This window comes from Vidua chalybeata, chromosome 5, assembly GCF_026979565.1.
Source record: "Vidua chalybeata isolate OUT-0048 chromosome 5, bVidCha1 merged haplotype, whole genome shotgun sequence".
Lineage (NCBI taxonomy): Eukaryota > Metazoa > Chordata > Aves > Passeriformes > Viduidae > Vidua > Vidua chalybeata.
This window is the reverse complement of record NC_071534.1, coordinates 42,766,553-42,783,161: the sequence shown is the minus strand read 5'-3', so window position 1 is coordinate 42,783,161 and position 16,609 is coordinate 42,766,553. Positions and strand designations below refer to the sequence as shown.

Here is a 16,609-nt window from a genome sequence, read left to right as displayed (position 1 = left end):
GACAATAAAGAAGCAACCTCACATTTTCTATCATTTTTTTCTTTCTAATCTTTTCCTAGGAATGGAGAAAATTTCTGAAGTAGACAAGACTGTGGGCAAAGAACCCATAAAGTTTTGCTTAAACCACAGTAACAAATTGTTTGAACAAATTGTTTAATCTTTAAATACATTGAATGCATATAATGTAACTAAATAAAATGTGGGATGAATTTGCAGAAATTTCAATATTTGGGTTTTACTGGATGGGACCATGTAAACAGGATGTAATGTTTACTTACATGTCCTTACATGTTAAGGACACCGTAAAACATTGTTTTTTCAAATTGCAATTAGTTAAAGACCAGGGAAAAGGCAAATAGCACACCAACTTCTTACAGGTGCAAAAGCAGCCTACAGAATTCATGCAGTGAAAAAATATTCCTGCAAGTGTACAACCTGCTTTAACCTGTGTATTTGGTACAAGGCAGGGATACGAGAGATTTTTGTTACTTGGCACCAGCTCTTGGAAGGTCCAAAGGTACTGCAGAGCTTTGTCATCTCCAGTGAGGCACTTGTTGGTAGTTACTTGCATTTCTATGAACCTACACTTTTGCCACAAGGCAAGGAATCTTAGCCTTATTATCTTGACAGCCCTTGAAATCTGCTAGCTCACCTCTTAAGCCTAAATGAGATTCCCATTACAGGAAGCTCCCACCCTGCCTCACCTGCAGGCTGAAGCACAACCCTTCCATCAGGAGCTTGGAAAAAGGCAGCTGAAGACAAGAGCACTTGGCACAGGCTCTTGTCTTTCCCTCAGCATACTCCAGTGGCACAGTAAGTAGGAAACTCCCCTGGAATGCAGCCATTCCCCACTAGCTTGCTTGGGCAGCTTCCTGATCAGAGGTTTCTGTGAAATCCACTCCCACTTCTCCTCCCACACTGCTAAGGAAGACTCTGAACCTTGAGCTGAGCTGTGACTTCCTCCAGGCAAAGGGCATCCAGAATTACGCGGTGTGATGCAGAGCAGAAGAACAAATAATCTGTCTCCAGCATTTCAGCCATAGAGTAAGTGGGGGTGGAAGCATTCCTGTCATGACCTGCCTGTTGACACAACTCCAGAGGAAAGAGTAGCTCCCATCCCAATTCATGCTGCTTGAGATAATTAAAAAATAAACAAACAAACAAACAAAACAACAAAAAACCAAACAAACAAAACAAACAAACAAACCAACCCACCAGACAACAAAACAGGATATCATTTCATTACATTTAATGCCTCTGCTAATTTATTCTCTAATCTTCATCTGCAATACAATATAAAGCCTTCAAGGGCCACTCCATCTGTGCCAAAACATGGTGCTACTGGTTGCTATAAGGACCTACAACTGCTCATCACTGCTTTGGGCCATCCACTCTTTTGTCATTTTCACCTACCTGTCAACAACATGCTAAGGAAAACATGGAATTGGGCTAATGCCCAACAAACACCCCAACTGATATAAGGGACAGAGATAGAAAATGGCACAACGTTTGGAGAAAACAACATGGCTTAGAAGTTCGGGGTCATTTTCCCCTTTCCTGTACCTATTGATTCATCAGACCTGTTTTTCCTCTCTCTCCTTTATCTAAAGCATGTTTGCAGCTTCAGCCCAATCTTTTCAAGTTCCTCTCTGTTCCTGAGATGGAGCATAGTGGTACAAGGTCCAGAATAAGAAGATGAGGTTGTTCTTCTGTTCACATGCCAGTAAAAAAACTCATGGACGGAACTTAGCATGCATTATATAATGACATGCAGTCAAAATTTGTACCTGATATGGATTTGGTACAACATTTGGAAAATTGTTTAGAATCTGTCAGCCAACTTAATCTAAAAGTTCTGGAGCTATTTGAAAAGCAAGCTTGCTAAAGTATAAATATGGCTCTTGTTAGAGCCATTTTTCAGTAAGAACACCGAAGGCACTTATTGCATTTAAATGCTGAATTCACCACTGACTCACGTATTGACCATGACCAGTTCATACCCAGTAGAGCCCCCATACACAGCTGGCATTAGCAAGCTGGTAACTTACAGTAAACTCAGCAAGGCTGAGAGTTGTTGTCCCAGTTGCAAATGCAATGCAAACTGCACTGCAAAATTCTTTTTAAGTGCCTCAATTCACTCTCAAACAAGTGAGGAGAAATATCAAGGGAATGTGAGGGTGGGATCCATCTCATCCACCTTGACATATCTACATCAATGAAGTTTAGAGAGTGATTCATCTGACTAAAAGTAGATGCCTGCTTTAAAATGAGTTGACTCACTTTATGGATAATATTGACTATTTTGACTAGATCCCCATTGACCATGACTTTAAACCTATGAGCTGCCTCTACACACTCTAAAACAGGAGAGAAATTCAATGAGTTTGCCTGAAGGCTGGGGATATTCCAGGACACGATCAAGTAAACTAGTAGCTAATATAGACTATCTTCCAATTCTCCTTTTAAAGGAAATATCAATGATTCTACAGAGACATCATCACAGCAGAAATTATACTGAGATAGTATAGATAGTCACTAAGTAGGCATTAATTAAAAATGAGGGGGAAAAAAGAGGTAGAAAGGAATGATTTGTTTTTTAAATCTTCCATAAGTATAAAGATGTATTTTTTACAATATTGTCTTATACTATGCATATGCATACCAACCATATATACACCATTCATGAATATTCACTAAGAATCAACAAAATATTTTTATGTAATCAAAGTCCTGGCACATTAGGAAGATCGTATGTTTGATAGTTTTCAGATTATATCACAGGCTTTAAACTATTGCTTATAAAAACATTCCGATCTTGAAATTTCAAAGCTATTCAAATAGAAATCATTTTCTGTACTACAGGGAAAAAGACTTATAAGTGACAACTTTTTTTTTATAGAACCATATTCTTGTGACCAGCATGTGAGTGATGCTTTTAGTATATGCACTGAATATGGCATGGTTTTTGGATCACAGAACCTCTTCTAAAACAAAACTGAAGAGCCACATAATTTTTCTTACAGAGCATGATATAATTTAATCCAAGGGTTGAAATTTGATAAATACTTTTTCCTTCCCCATTTGGAAAATCTCATTTCCCCTTCCCCATAACTCTATTAAAATATAAGCCAGCATGTTGATTTGTTGACATACCACTGAGGAAAGGAAGAAGGTCTATATTCTAACTGTTTTACCATAGAAAGAGAGGCATTATCAAACAAATTATGAGATGCTGTATTTAAGACAAAATACAAGAAATATTTTCAAGTTACCAAAAGTTAAAAATAAGGAGGATTTTTTTTCTTAAGAGGTAAGGATTATGATTATCCTCTCACTTGTATTTGTCCTGTTACCTGTACCTGTGGAAGCTGCTACGAAATGGTGAACGATTACACTAGAAGGAAAAATCATATATTCCATTAAATATGTATAATGTTTATTATTTTTTAGTGACACAAAAAGTTTTCTTATAAAATGTATAGAATTTGATCAGTCATGAAGAGAAAACTACTTTTTTCCCAAGCACTATGTATACAATGTGCATACTTTTTAACAAAACACTAATGTATATTAGCTTTTTATTCTATACAATTATTCCTGTAATGCATACCGACATTTACAGCCCTGCACAACACAGAGTGCAGCAACATCACTTTCTCATATAATTTTGCTAATGCTGAAGTTAAGCAGAGTGTCTGAAAATGGAAATTAGCACCAGTTAGAAAACAACTACCATCTAACTCCAAAAAGGTGCCAAATGCAATCATGTACACTAGCTACAAGTATGCATTCACTATTAGCAGATAGGAAACTCACGAAAGAAAACAATTTAAAGTCCTGTAAACAATAGGGCCACTCCAAAACATCTGCCACTTCCTACAACCTCCAATCTCATCTTAGGACTACAGGAAAGAAAACATCCCTCAAAGCAATCCTGGTCAATCATCCTCTTATGTCTTTCATGTCTTCAGGAGAGAAACCTGCACTCTTTGAAAACAGATCCATTCTTTTTTCAGTTGACTGTTGAGAACCAGATTCAAAAAGATATTCAGGTCTTAGGATTCTTCATTGAAACTTGCAGTTCTCAAATGAAAATGCAGCTGCCATCTTTCAGTGTAGAAATGTGTAGGTGCCTCATCTTTGGCACTAAAGCTCTGTGACAATAAGGGTTCGAGCAGGTCTGCAGTGGCGAATTATTGCCATTTACTGGTCTTTGCTCCTCTTCTCTGATGGATGGGTTGAAAGTGATCCCTGGAGGTCTGCTAGTTCAACTCCTCATTCAAAGCATCTCCAATTAAAGCATCTTGTTTAGTCAGCTTTTGAATTTCTTCAAGGTCTGAGATTCCACAGTATTGACTGGTGGTCCATTCCAGCATTTGATTATATTGACAATGAAAATGTTTTTCCTTACAGGCAGAATTTCCTGTATTGCAACTTGCGTCCATTAGCTCTTCCCCTGTCACCATACATTTCCAAGAAGAGTTTGGATCTCTTTCCTATATTCACGCTATCACACTCGGCTCATACACACGTACTTCAGCCTGTGTGGTCTTAGTGACTCTGCTGCATTCAAAACCATGTGTCCGTCTCTTGTGCTGGGCAGCAGAAACAGTACTCCAGAAGCAGTCTCACAAGCACCAGAGAGAGGGAACAATTACTTCCCTAGACCTGCTGGCTACAGCTTGCTAATACAATGTGGGATGAGGCTGTTCATGTTTGCCCCAACTGCCAACTCATACTCATTGTGTCCACCAGTACCACAGGTCCCTTTCTACAAAGCTGCTCTTCAATCATATCATCTCCAACATGTGTAAGACTTCTTAACTGTCTTTGCTGAGCTTGGTGAGACTCCTGGAAATACAATGTCTTGGTCCCTCTAAGCAACAGCCCTGCCCTCTGGCATATCAACTCCTTCCCTGAAGGCTGGTATGATCCATGAATCTGCTCATAGTGCAAGCTCTCCCATTAGATCAGATCATTAGCAGTGAAGACACCAAACTGCATTTACCTCAGAATCTGTTCCTGAGGAGGACTGCCACTAGCAACCAGTAGTGGGATGGACTTTATACTGCCAGTCACAACCTGTCTGGCCTAGAATTTCAACCAGTTTTCCATCCATTTTATAATCTGCTTATCCTGTCCATGTTTTGACTGGTAGGATACTATCAAAGACCTTGGGAAAAGCTCTGCTAAAGCCAAGGTAAACAACATTCATTACTCTTCCCTCATTCATGGAATTAGTCCACCTCACAATGATCAATCAATCAGGTTCATCAATGGCAATTTGCCCATGGTAAATTCATGCTGCCTATTTTTAATCACCTTCTTGCAATTCATGAGCTCAGAAATGGTTTCCAGGAGGAAAAATCTTCCAGGAGACTGAGGTTAGAGTTCTTAGCTTGTAGTTCCCTGGGTCCTCTTTCTCAGCCTTCTTGAAGATGGGTATGACATTTGCCTCTTCCATCCATCATGGACCTCTCCACTCACCACAGTGAAATGGTTGGGTAGCACACTCACGCTGCCATTGGCTAGATTTTGTAGTTGAAGTCAGTCTAGAGTGTTCTCATACTAGCCTTGCACCTTTGCTTACCTTTCTTGACTTGGAAGGAATCAGTTCTGTGTTTTGAGAAGGTTGTTCTTAAAGTTCAACTAGCTGTGCCAGGGCAACTGACTGCCTCTCATGTGATCCTGTACAGCAGATTCCCAAACAAGCTGAAATTTGCCCTTTGGAAGTCAAGACTGGCAATTTTATTAGTTTTCTTGTTTATCTCAGGATTTTAAACGATACAAACTCAGAGCTGCAGCCAAAGCTGCCTTCAACCTCTACACCCTCAGACAGATTGTTCATGACTAATAAGTCCAGCCAGGGCATCTCCTCTAGTTACCTCACCAATCACCTATGTCAGGAAATTGTCATTGAATTTTCTTCACTTAATCCATGTTTCAAGTGCTGACATATTTGAAACCTGGTGTTCCATAGAACAAGGAGTTGCACTTTCACTGTTTTGACAGCAGAGATCTCACTTCACTTCCAGAAACTGAATATCCTTATCGCCTGCCACAGGGAATCTTGGGGAGAAGGTTCCTTTATTACAGCTATAGTGCTGAGGAATACTGTGGCTCTGATGCAAAGGGCTAGTAACATATCCCAAGGAAAAAGTGATAAGGAGGTTAGAAATGTGGTGCCGAGGCCTCTTGTGACAAGTGATACCTTCATCACCTCTACTGAGGCTAGGAGTGGACAAAGAGACTAAGGGGACATTCTCAGGTTGTTGGTGCTATCTCTGGAGATGAGCAGAGCAGCCCTACTCATATTGAGTCCTATCCACTCACCAGTGTCCAAGGAACACACAGAACACCAAGACTCACCAATGCCAATGCTGGCATGTTTGCAGTCACTTCATGTAGGCTTTTACCAGGTGCAACAGTACTGGATATGACTCCTTGTTGCCATATTTCACCTGCCAATGAGATTCCTTCATAATTTCGTGTGTCCAAGAAGTCTTGACATAGTGAGGATTAGAGCTGCTTCCTTGGGGGAAGACACTTTAAGAGAATGGCCCCATATGGATTCTGCAATGAAGAGTTTGTCAGTTCACAGCTTCTGCTATTTAATGTGGTCATAGAATTCTGAATTTAATGATGTCTACATAACTTTCCAAGTCTGGAATTCTGCTGTCCAAGCTCCTGAACTCTTCTTGTTCTAAAATAATGATGAATGGAAATTAGTTATGTATTTATCAGAAATACATGACCTTCTGAGCAGTTAAGGCTCTTGGTTTGCACAGGAGATGAGAGGACGCAGACTTTTTAAGCCATGCTGAGTGAAAAGCTGCCTTTGGAGAAAACTTGTAGAGGCACATCTTTATCTTGAATGTCTAATAAACAGAAAACAACTCTCTCCCTGTCTGATACTCACCTCAGCACTGTCCCCAAGAGAAACTTGTGTGGGGCGCTCCTTGAATCATATCCTACACAAAAGAGGGAAAAGTCTTTGAGCTTGAATAATGGGAAATTGCTGGTCCTGGAGGTAACAGAGTCTCTGCCAGGAAGCATTTACATTCTTAAGCCAAGCTCTTTCAGTTACCGCCATGCACAACTTTATACATTAAAAATCCCATCGTGTCATTGAAGATTTCACAAATATGCAGTTATGTTTTTAGGTTAGAGAAAAATAGTCTTGAAATAGGAAAATACTCTGTGTGAAAACTGAGTTTGGTGACAGTTGAAGAGTCATGTTTAGTATCTCTATTTTTAATAATTAGCTGTTTCTGATTTTTTTTCTACCATTTAAAACAAGTAAAACTTCAAATATTTATTTGGAAAAAAAGATGAAAAGGATTTGAAGGATCTTAAGTGAAATTAAAAACTTTAATGGATGTTAACTGTATGTGAAACACCAATGACTACAGTTAAAGAAAAATGGTGATGCTGCCCTCCTAATTCAGTCTTGGCAGTTCTGAAGCACCTGGCTCCTTTTATTTTACATGAAATGCAGAACTAGGGCCTGGTTTAGAATGGAACTGCAATAAAGCAAGAGAGAAATTCTATCATAACAGCAAGTGCTTTATATAGTATTTCTCAGTTTCATGTGAAGCACAACAGCTGGGCTAGAAAAGTATGGACTTTTACCTAAAATATGACATTTCCATTTTAAAAAGAGGGAAATATAAGTGATCCTGTTTCTTCATTTCCATTCCTGACTTTCCATATCCTCTGCTTTACTCTCATAATAAATGCAGATTCTTTTTTATAATGTTTTATTGTAAAAAAAGATTTTTCACTGAATAACATTAATTTACTTAACTTTGACTACTCTGAGCTTGTCTCAAGGTCTAAACTGCACATTTCTTTTCATTCATATGCAGAGGCATTTGACTTGTCCCTCTGGAGCCTTCCAAAGCTTTCAAGAAATTTAAAGTCATACTTGTACTGGGACTCCTACACAGGATTAGCCATTGCACTATTCTGCAGAAACTGAGTCATTAGCTGTTGAAGACAGAGAAGGTGTGTAAGGATGATGATGCTGCACTATTCTGGGCTCCAGACAAACCCTTTTGCATCACTGGAATGGTAAAATTTCCACTCTGAGCTCCCCATTTTTCTAAAGCACAGCATGGATTTGATATAATTGCATGGGGAAGGGAAGGAGTTCTACTTGAAAATCAACAGTTAAAAGTCTGTACTTCTTTTTCAGTTGCTTAACTTTACTGTTTGCAACATAGAATTATAATCTGGGATTAACTGCAATTTCATTCTTCCCTCCACACTTACAGGGGGGTCATGAAACTCCAGATAGATATTCTGTAGCTCCAGTGGCAAAGTGCTACTGAGAAGAGGTCGAGGAAGTGGAAGATGGAAAGAAGTCTAAAATGGATGAGAATTACCAAGAATTAAAACTGATGGGTCTATGGGAGGGCAGCAGTAGACAAGACAGTGTTCTGGTACTTCAGCATTCAGGTTTAATGCTGACCAAAAAAATTAATCTTACCAAAATAAAGCCTGTGATATATATGCTCTGTCCCTCTCATCTATAGAAAACATGTAGGAAGCATACCATCCCACAACATCCCTTATTTGCATGATTTAAGATGTGGTATTTATTTCATATATGCGTTTATTTTAAAACTTGTCCATATAAAAATAAAGGCGGAAAAAAGTATTTAGGTAAAGAAAATCTAAATATAGATGTGCCATGGCTCAAAAGGTCCTGTATTAGTTTCTTCGTAAGTGGAGGAGAGAAACTTATTTCCAAATCTCAGTCTTGAAAATGCCCAGCAGGCTCTCTTTATGCTAAACTTCTCTCCATCTCCGAGGCCTGCAGACTCCAAATTTTAGGTCTTTGGATGCAGCACAAAGTTTGGGGGCAAACAGATTCAAATCTGGCAACAGAAGGAAAAATATAACACAGTTGTTATCAGCCAAAAAACCTAACTTATTTTTGTATCATCTGTGTCCATCCCACATGGACATACTGCATATAAAATGAAAGTTAGTTTTCTGTTTCTGTTTTCTTAAAAACACCACAAGATGACAGTTGCACCCCACCTCCCCTGAAAAAGAAATAAGAGCACAGTTAACAATTCAGCCAGGTGCACTCCTTTCAAAATGCCTGTGACAACTGGGCTAAGCAAACTAGAGGAAATATTTATCAAAAGATAGCACCACTTTATCATCCTTTTAAAGAGCAACAATGAAGTGCTAGCAGCACCTAATTGCCTTGACTTCAGATTTCTTCTACTCTCTCACCAGTGATAACAAGGAGGACAATGTTCTGTCCTGTTGTTTTTATCTGAATAGTGTGGATGCTGGAGCCTTTGAAGGAGGACTAGAGGAAGAAGGAGTCCTGTCTTTCTCTGATTCATATTTCTACATTCTCTTGTACTGATGTTGCCCTTCACGCAATGGTAGCAAGTCCATTTAAAAGACAATTTTTTATCCTGTAAATTTTCAGCTGAATTAATTTTATTTATCTCTATGTTACAGCACAGGTGTGTGAAATGCTATTGTCAAGAGGAAGGAATGGAGAAGAGGATGAAGATGTGCTTCTTTTTGGAGGCAGCACCTAGTTTAAGCCATGAAGAAATTACAGAACAACTTGTTCTTACCTAACTACTAAGAGTGATTCCAGAACTTGCTATCAGTTTTGAGTATTTAGCGCATAACTGTAGAAAGCCATTCTGCTGGAGGGCTAATCTATCACTAACATTCAGAAGCTAGCTACCCAGACTACAAATGCTACAAATTCATAAGCTACTAGTTTGGCAAGTCAACTACTGCATTAAGTTAGCAACATCATTATCTAAATTATGTACCTGCATGTTTTCAGCATCAGGGATTTACCCAAAATCTCAGTTGTTCCTATAAGGGAACAGCACCATGAGAGACCTGTGTTGGTCAACAGGACACATGGATACTGCGCACACATATTTTCATGCCTCAGAGGTGATCCCATAAAACAACTGCCTCCTTAGTTACATTACATTCCATATTTTGAGGAGATATGAACGTTTATATCAAAACTTGTCCAATAAAAGAGTTAGGAGTTGTCTGCTAAGATTTTTCTTCCCCAGAGGTTTAAGGGGCTCTTAAAGAACATGGAATATTTATCCCCAAATAATTTTATGTATGCAGAGTCTCAAGTTTATATATAATCTGGCACATAAGTCAAGAGTTACTTCCTGTAGTAGCTAGTTTGTGGTAATGACATATCATTTCTGTAGATTGTGTAAACTGCTGGCTCTGTTTTCATACTTCTATAAAATCTGTTTGCAGAGCTTGTACTTCTCCTTTCATTACAATTAGGCAGAAGTTCAAACAACAAAACTTTATTGTTCATATCTGTAAGTTAAACAACAACTGCAAAGTATAAAATGTTTTTAAACCAATATAACAATGTGCAAAACACTGCTAAGTTCTACTGAAACTACAGTGTACTTTCAGAAGTGACTGATGTGCAAAGGAGTAACACAAGTACCGTCTGCTTGCAATTCTCCCATCTTCACACATCTCCTCTTCACGCACCCTTATTTCTTGTCTAAGTGGTTCATCATGGAGTATATGAGAAAGAGCTTAGTATGGCTAAAATCTGGGATCAAACACTACAAATGTATATACATTCAAACTGTGCTTTCTATCTTATATTCAGACCAAAAAATGCTAACAACCTATTTTTCTCTTCCAACTTTACAAAAATGCTGAAAACTCATTTTTTAGAGATCAAGATATATATGAAGTACTTTAAAGTTGTAAACCCTAACTAAAAGTTAATTGGCAACATTGCTGCAGAACAGGAACTCAGCTGGTGAGTTTCTTTGCAAGTATCTTTACTTACCATCTTTGAGTAGTGAATTGGCAGCAGTTTTGTCCAATTAATTTTGACATGAATGAAGGATGCTACAGAGAACTGTTTAATCAGTACTTAAATCCTGACTTTTAAACATCCATAAGACATTACACAGAATACTAGTACTCCAGTTTTAAGAGATGATCCAACATTTTTTGAGAAACAATGCTCAACTCCTAGACTCCAGTTCCAACAGATATACATGTATATACAAACCCTTTTTAGGTAGGTGAATTCAGGTCTTGGAAGTAATGCTGGGAGCTGTGACTTAAAGAGCTCCTGTTCTCTGGTGATAGGTGGGGGCACCAGCACAAAGAACAGCGCACAAGCGAGGCTGGTAAAGTGCTGCGTTTGATAGTTTGTCCTCCAAACGTGCCACTCGAGATAGCTGGCCTGCAGTGGCCTCTCCTCCTGACACACCCAGGCTCCTGCACATGCCTATTTACTACTTCCTTTCCAAATGTTAAACTTGACATAACTTTATTTGCATTTACAAAGCTGTGGTTGTTAATATTTACAGCTATTCCATATTAAGGATCAGCAAGCTTTACTAAGGCAATAACTACCCAATTAGGTGATCAATAACTTTGCGTTAGCTAATTTTAAAAATTGTTCATAACATCCAGTGCACAGTACTATGCTGTGGCAATGGACAAAACTCCATCAGACAGGACACCCTACTTTCAAAACACCTAGAAATATGTGGTGTTTCAATGTGCATGACAGCTTTATAAAAGGCTGGTGACTGCATAGCATATGTTTTGTGGTGGAGTTTTGTCATGTACTGAGTCAGGGGGAGATGTGCTGAGCTACCTAAAAGTCCATATAGAATCCTGCCTGCCAATTTTTCCTTCAAAAATTTGCTAACATCACAACCACTCACTTTCCATGAAAAGATGGTGAAAATATTGAAGCTGCTTCAATGATTTGTTTGAGAAGTGCCTGATTCTCTCCAGCTAGCACTGAACCAGTTGCAGGCACATAGAAGTCACCTTCACTAACCTATATACTTAGGAAACATGACTGGTCATTGAAACCAGAAGAACAAACAAAAAATAAGTCGTTCTTTCTGCCTCTTCCCTGCAACCAGAAGAGCACCAAAAAGCAGACCTTTGGTGACTCTTCATTACAACAGATGTTCACTATATCATCCAAATACCCAGTGGAGTATTCAATGAAAAGTTTTTTTTTTACACAACAGTATTATTGAATTCAAGCCATAAACCTCTTTATTCTACAGTAATTGTGCATATGAAGATCATACACTGGAATTGGAAATTCTTCCCTCTCCCCAACTATAGGTTTGGGCGGTTTTTAGTGCTCTTTTGGGGTTGTTTATTTGATTGGGTTTTTTTTCGGGGGGGGGGGGGGGGGGTTGTGTTTTCCCCTCCCCTCAAGAAAGAGGCATGTGACCATGGAGTAGCCCTTGGTGTTCTAATCATAAGAGATGCCTCAAACATTTTGTGACAATGAGATGTGGAGGAGGTAAGGAGAAATAAAGCAAACACCTGTGTAAAGCTCTTCTATCATTCTCAGACCTAACTGAAGCCAGTAGCAAAGTGAGAACAAAAAAACCCTTCAATATTACAAACACTAGCCATTCATCTGTCAGTCCTTTCTTAAAACTTAAACAAATAAATAAAAATTAAAAAAGCAGACAGTACTTACAAGGCTAAGCCTTTGCTAGCAATGAGGCCACCAGAACCTCTCGAGCAGAGATTAGCAAACTAAGTAACCTGGGAATTCTGGGAATTCTAAGAATTCTGGGAATTCTCCCATGCCATTTGGCTAGTTAACAAAACTGTTCCATTCTTTAACTGTGGTCCTGTAACAAGTTAGAACTGGATGTGGTGATCACAGCTCTGTACAGTAAAGGGATACAGTCTGAATACTGCCAAAGACTCAGTCCGTGTACCTAACATAACTGCTTCAGCTACCCAGAGACCTAAACCCATTGGAGGAAGCCAGAACCAAGAATTACCACTGCAAAGAATATTTTTTACTACTTAGATTAGAAGTACAGGACTTCCTACCTTCCTCTCATGTAATGTCTCTGTACTGGACAGTGTTATTCTGAATAATAAGCATTATATTGGAATGAGCTAAGTATATTAAAGGATAGCTGACTTACTGTATTTGAGCCCAGTACAGGTATTTTGCAATCACATTGCATATAATGACTATAAATGCAAACATAGCCAAACAGCTACTAGGATATGTTTTCAGGGTTGAAATTCAATAGAGCTTCAGATTCTAAGACATGCTATCAGACGAAACAATTGAAGATAGGCTGTTTTTTTGACTTTAATACTACCTGAGTTTAAGTTTTCCAGGCCACGTGTCTGCCTCAAGCTGATGTTTTCAAAATAACTTTTTAACAAAAATCCAAGTGTGAAACTGAGGAAGGAAAAAAACTCCCATGTTTACTCAAGTACAGAAAAAAATCTCTTAATGTACCTGAAAAGGCCTTTACTTTGAAGAGAAAATTTGAAATTTAGTGGGAGAGTAGTCTTTGAATCAGAGATATGCCTTTTGGGCAGTTTTCCTATTGAACAATGTGATAAAGCTAAAAGCTCTTAAATCTCAAGCTGCACATGCACAGCAAAAAATAGTAATAATGAAAAATATATTAAGAACTAGAAGCTGGGTTTTCTGAAAAACCTGCGGCATCAGCAATGCTGCAGGTTGGTCCTTGCAGAGTTCCTCCTGCCTGAGGCAGCAGCAGGGACATTCAGGCTGGGGCTCTGCTGTGTTCCGTGCTCCCTCTTCTGGCACCCAGGCCCCACCAAAAGCCAGCGGCAGCCTCGGGGGAAGGGAGGGATAGGGGATGTTGGGAGGCCACCGCAAATGCATCCTGTTGAGTACACACCACTTCTATTTCTGTCTTTATCAGGGATTTACAGAGTAGCGAGTTTCTTGTATCGAACTGGAGGCTCTAACGAAGTGCTTCTCATTTTCTGAGCTCCAAATTCAAGCTGCTGGAAAAGAAATGCAGAAATATCAAGGAGAATCTACCGTAGGCATACAGCCTTCTCAGCACTGCAAACGCTCTAAGGAACAGATCATCCCAATAACGCTGCACCAGGAAAAGCCCTAATAATGCAGACAGGACCACAGCATGTACCCACAAATTCAAGAAAAATCCTATGGCTGAATTTAACACAGCTCTAAAATTATGGCTAGCACTCCTACTGCTGAACCTCTACCCTCAAATAACCTGTGCATTATATTCAGTGAAACTGTGCTTTGATTAAATGAAAACCAACCCAATTTAGCAGCCATTCTTTTATTGAATCTCTCTAAGCCTTAGCTTTCTCAGCAATATAGTGAAGATAATGCTACTAGTTCAGAATTTTGGGTACTCATTAGTATGAGCATTCAGATACTCTCCTAATGATTACTCTAGAAAAGCCTGCAGGAAAAGCAAAAAAAAAAAAAATCTGTATGCAAATAAACACCATATCAGATACAGAGAAATAACTTTTCTATTTTTTAATTCAGTGAGAAGCTTCCATCTCCAACTGAAGGATTGTGCATTAAAAAAGTGATCATATAGTTAAGGATAATCCTGATACACATGCATGATGTCACAGATGGAAAACTTAAGCAATGAGCACTGAATTCTTCAACTTAATTTTCATATATGTAAAAGTTTGCATGTAATTATACATAACTTTATGTTCAGATGCAAACAGAAACTATTATATTTTTATTTAATGTCAAGAACTCTGGCAGATAAAAAAAAATTAGTAAATTGAATGTCTATGTGTTTTCTTCTTAACTAAATAAATTGATCCTGAGATTAACTTGGCTGCAGCTAGTTACCCAAATATTAAAAAAAATTAAAAACATCTTTGAAAACTTAATTTGCATATTTTGGCAAAAGGAGATGATTCCTTAGAACAAAAATTAAATTACTTGGGGAAATTCACACTATCAAATACATACTGGATATTTTATACATAATTTCTATATATTAGTGCAAACATAACACAAACACTTGACTTAAGGATACACAACTCTGTTTTCATAACTTCTAAGCACAATTAATTCCAATGGAATGCCATGGAGGCTCTATAATAGCTTGGTAACCTCTCAAAGGAAAAACTGTGACATTATTTAATTTTCCTAAAGCAAAGTGAAGAATGAGCCCGGACTTATTAAAAGAGAAGTAACAGATGAAACACAATATTCTCAGGGTTTCATTCACAGCTAGGCTTATTTCACTTTTATTGTCTTATAAATCTAGCCAAACTTGTAGCATTAAAGAAAAAAATAATCTATTTTGACTTTGTAAAGTATCACTAGAGAAACTTTGTGGAGTATGAAACAAGACAGGAAGAAGTTTCATTCTGAGAGATCACACTGTAAGTTCAGGCCACTCCTGTTTATGCTGGGGAACTTACTACAAAGCAGTCTGTGGTGCAACATGTGACTCAAGCCACCGGGAAGTTCGTGTTCAACAAACTAGAATTAAATACTTAGAACAATAAAGAAGTCTAATTTCTTGATTTGTAATAACATGTGACTAGTACTTAATATTCCCAAATCAGCAAAAGATAGAAACAAACTTTAGGGTAAATGCACCTAAGGAGATCTGTATCTGAAGTCACCCGTGACACTGCTTGAAAGCACACAGAGAGGGAGTTGTCCCACTCAAAATTACCAGATTTTACTCACTCTCTTTCTCAAATCCCCACTTTCTTTCATCTCCCTTTTTTGTTCTTCAGCAGGAGTGTTAGAATTTTTCCAGCTTCTTGACTGTTTTCTATTACAAGCGAGGGAGTTTCGTAAAGGGAAGAGACCTTTCCCAGCGTGCCATTTCCCCACTCCACACACAAGCTAGATAAGGACAAGGCTAAGCAGACTGACTTGCGTAACACGTTTGAACATGGCTACACCCCAAATACCCAGACTGCACTTTTGCCTTTTGGTAAAGGGTTAGGGAATTATGCTCACTCTTCTTTGAACACTATTAAGTGCATCTCAGCTTAGAAGGAGACACTGGTCCTGCTCTGTGCATCAATTGCTCTTAAACATAAAGACTTTGAAAGCCTCAGAAGCCCCAAAATGAAGAACTGATACAAGATATAGAATATATATATATATGTGTATATATATATATGCATGCCATTTCTACATTTTCCTAAGCGATTTTTATTGCTTATAAAGAGAGTTTGCAGGAAGATTCTGGGTGAGACAGCTCTCACATTGAGGTTCAAAATTCAGAAGTAGTAGCAGCTCTGCCTAATAAGTATTTTTATAATATCTGGAGATTAGCACTCATAGATTCCTCTAAGAGCTTTAAATGCTATCCTGTTTCTGCAAGCAACAGGAACTGATACTCAGCTACATTTGATAACTCTTTATAGTAAACAACTTCAAAAACTATTTCTCATTTGCTTTTTTTCAGTTATATTAGACACAACTGTAGTTACAAATTTAAGTCCTATGTGTTAATTGTGATTTTCAAATTAGCTATCACATCAGCATTTGACCAATGCACTCAGTTTGAGGAGGTTTGTTTTCCAGTTACTCTGAAAACAAAAACATTTCCTTTTATCTGGGCAACAAAACAGATATGCAATGCACCTATCTATCAGCAGTCTGTAAAGCCAAATCCAGATTAAGCATATCACCAACAGAGACATTGAGAATCACAATTCAGCAACAACAAATTTCTTCCTTTTAAAATACATCTGTGGGTATTCATGTGTTTTCACTGCTTTAAGTTCTTGATTTGCTTGGGCAATTTTAATAGAT

The 16,609-nt window shown here is 38.3% G+C and overlaps 1 long non-coding RNA gene across 1 annotated transcript; it reads right to left on the bottom strand.

The window, feature by feature from the left end:
* Positions 1 to 1,218: 1,218 nt before the first annotated feature.
* LOC128787744 (uncharacterized) lies at positions 1,219 to 15,739 on the bottom strand. The gene is made up of 5 exons (XR_008430825.1): positions 15,527 to 15,739; positions 12,515 to 13,824; positions 9,816 to 9,861; positions 6,920 to 6,971; positions 1,219 to 6,703 (listed from the first exon to the last, which is right to left on the bottom strand). It is a non-coding gene; the product is annotated as an uncharacterized LOC128787744 (long non-coding RNA).
* Positions 15,740 to 16,609: the final 870 nt, after the last annotated feature.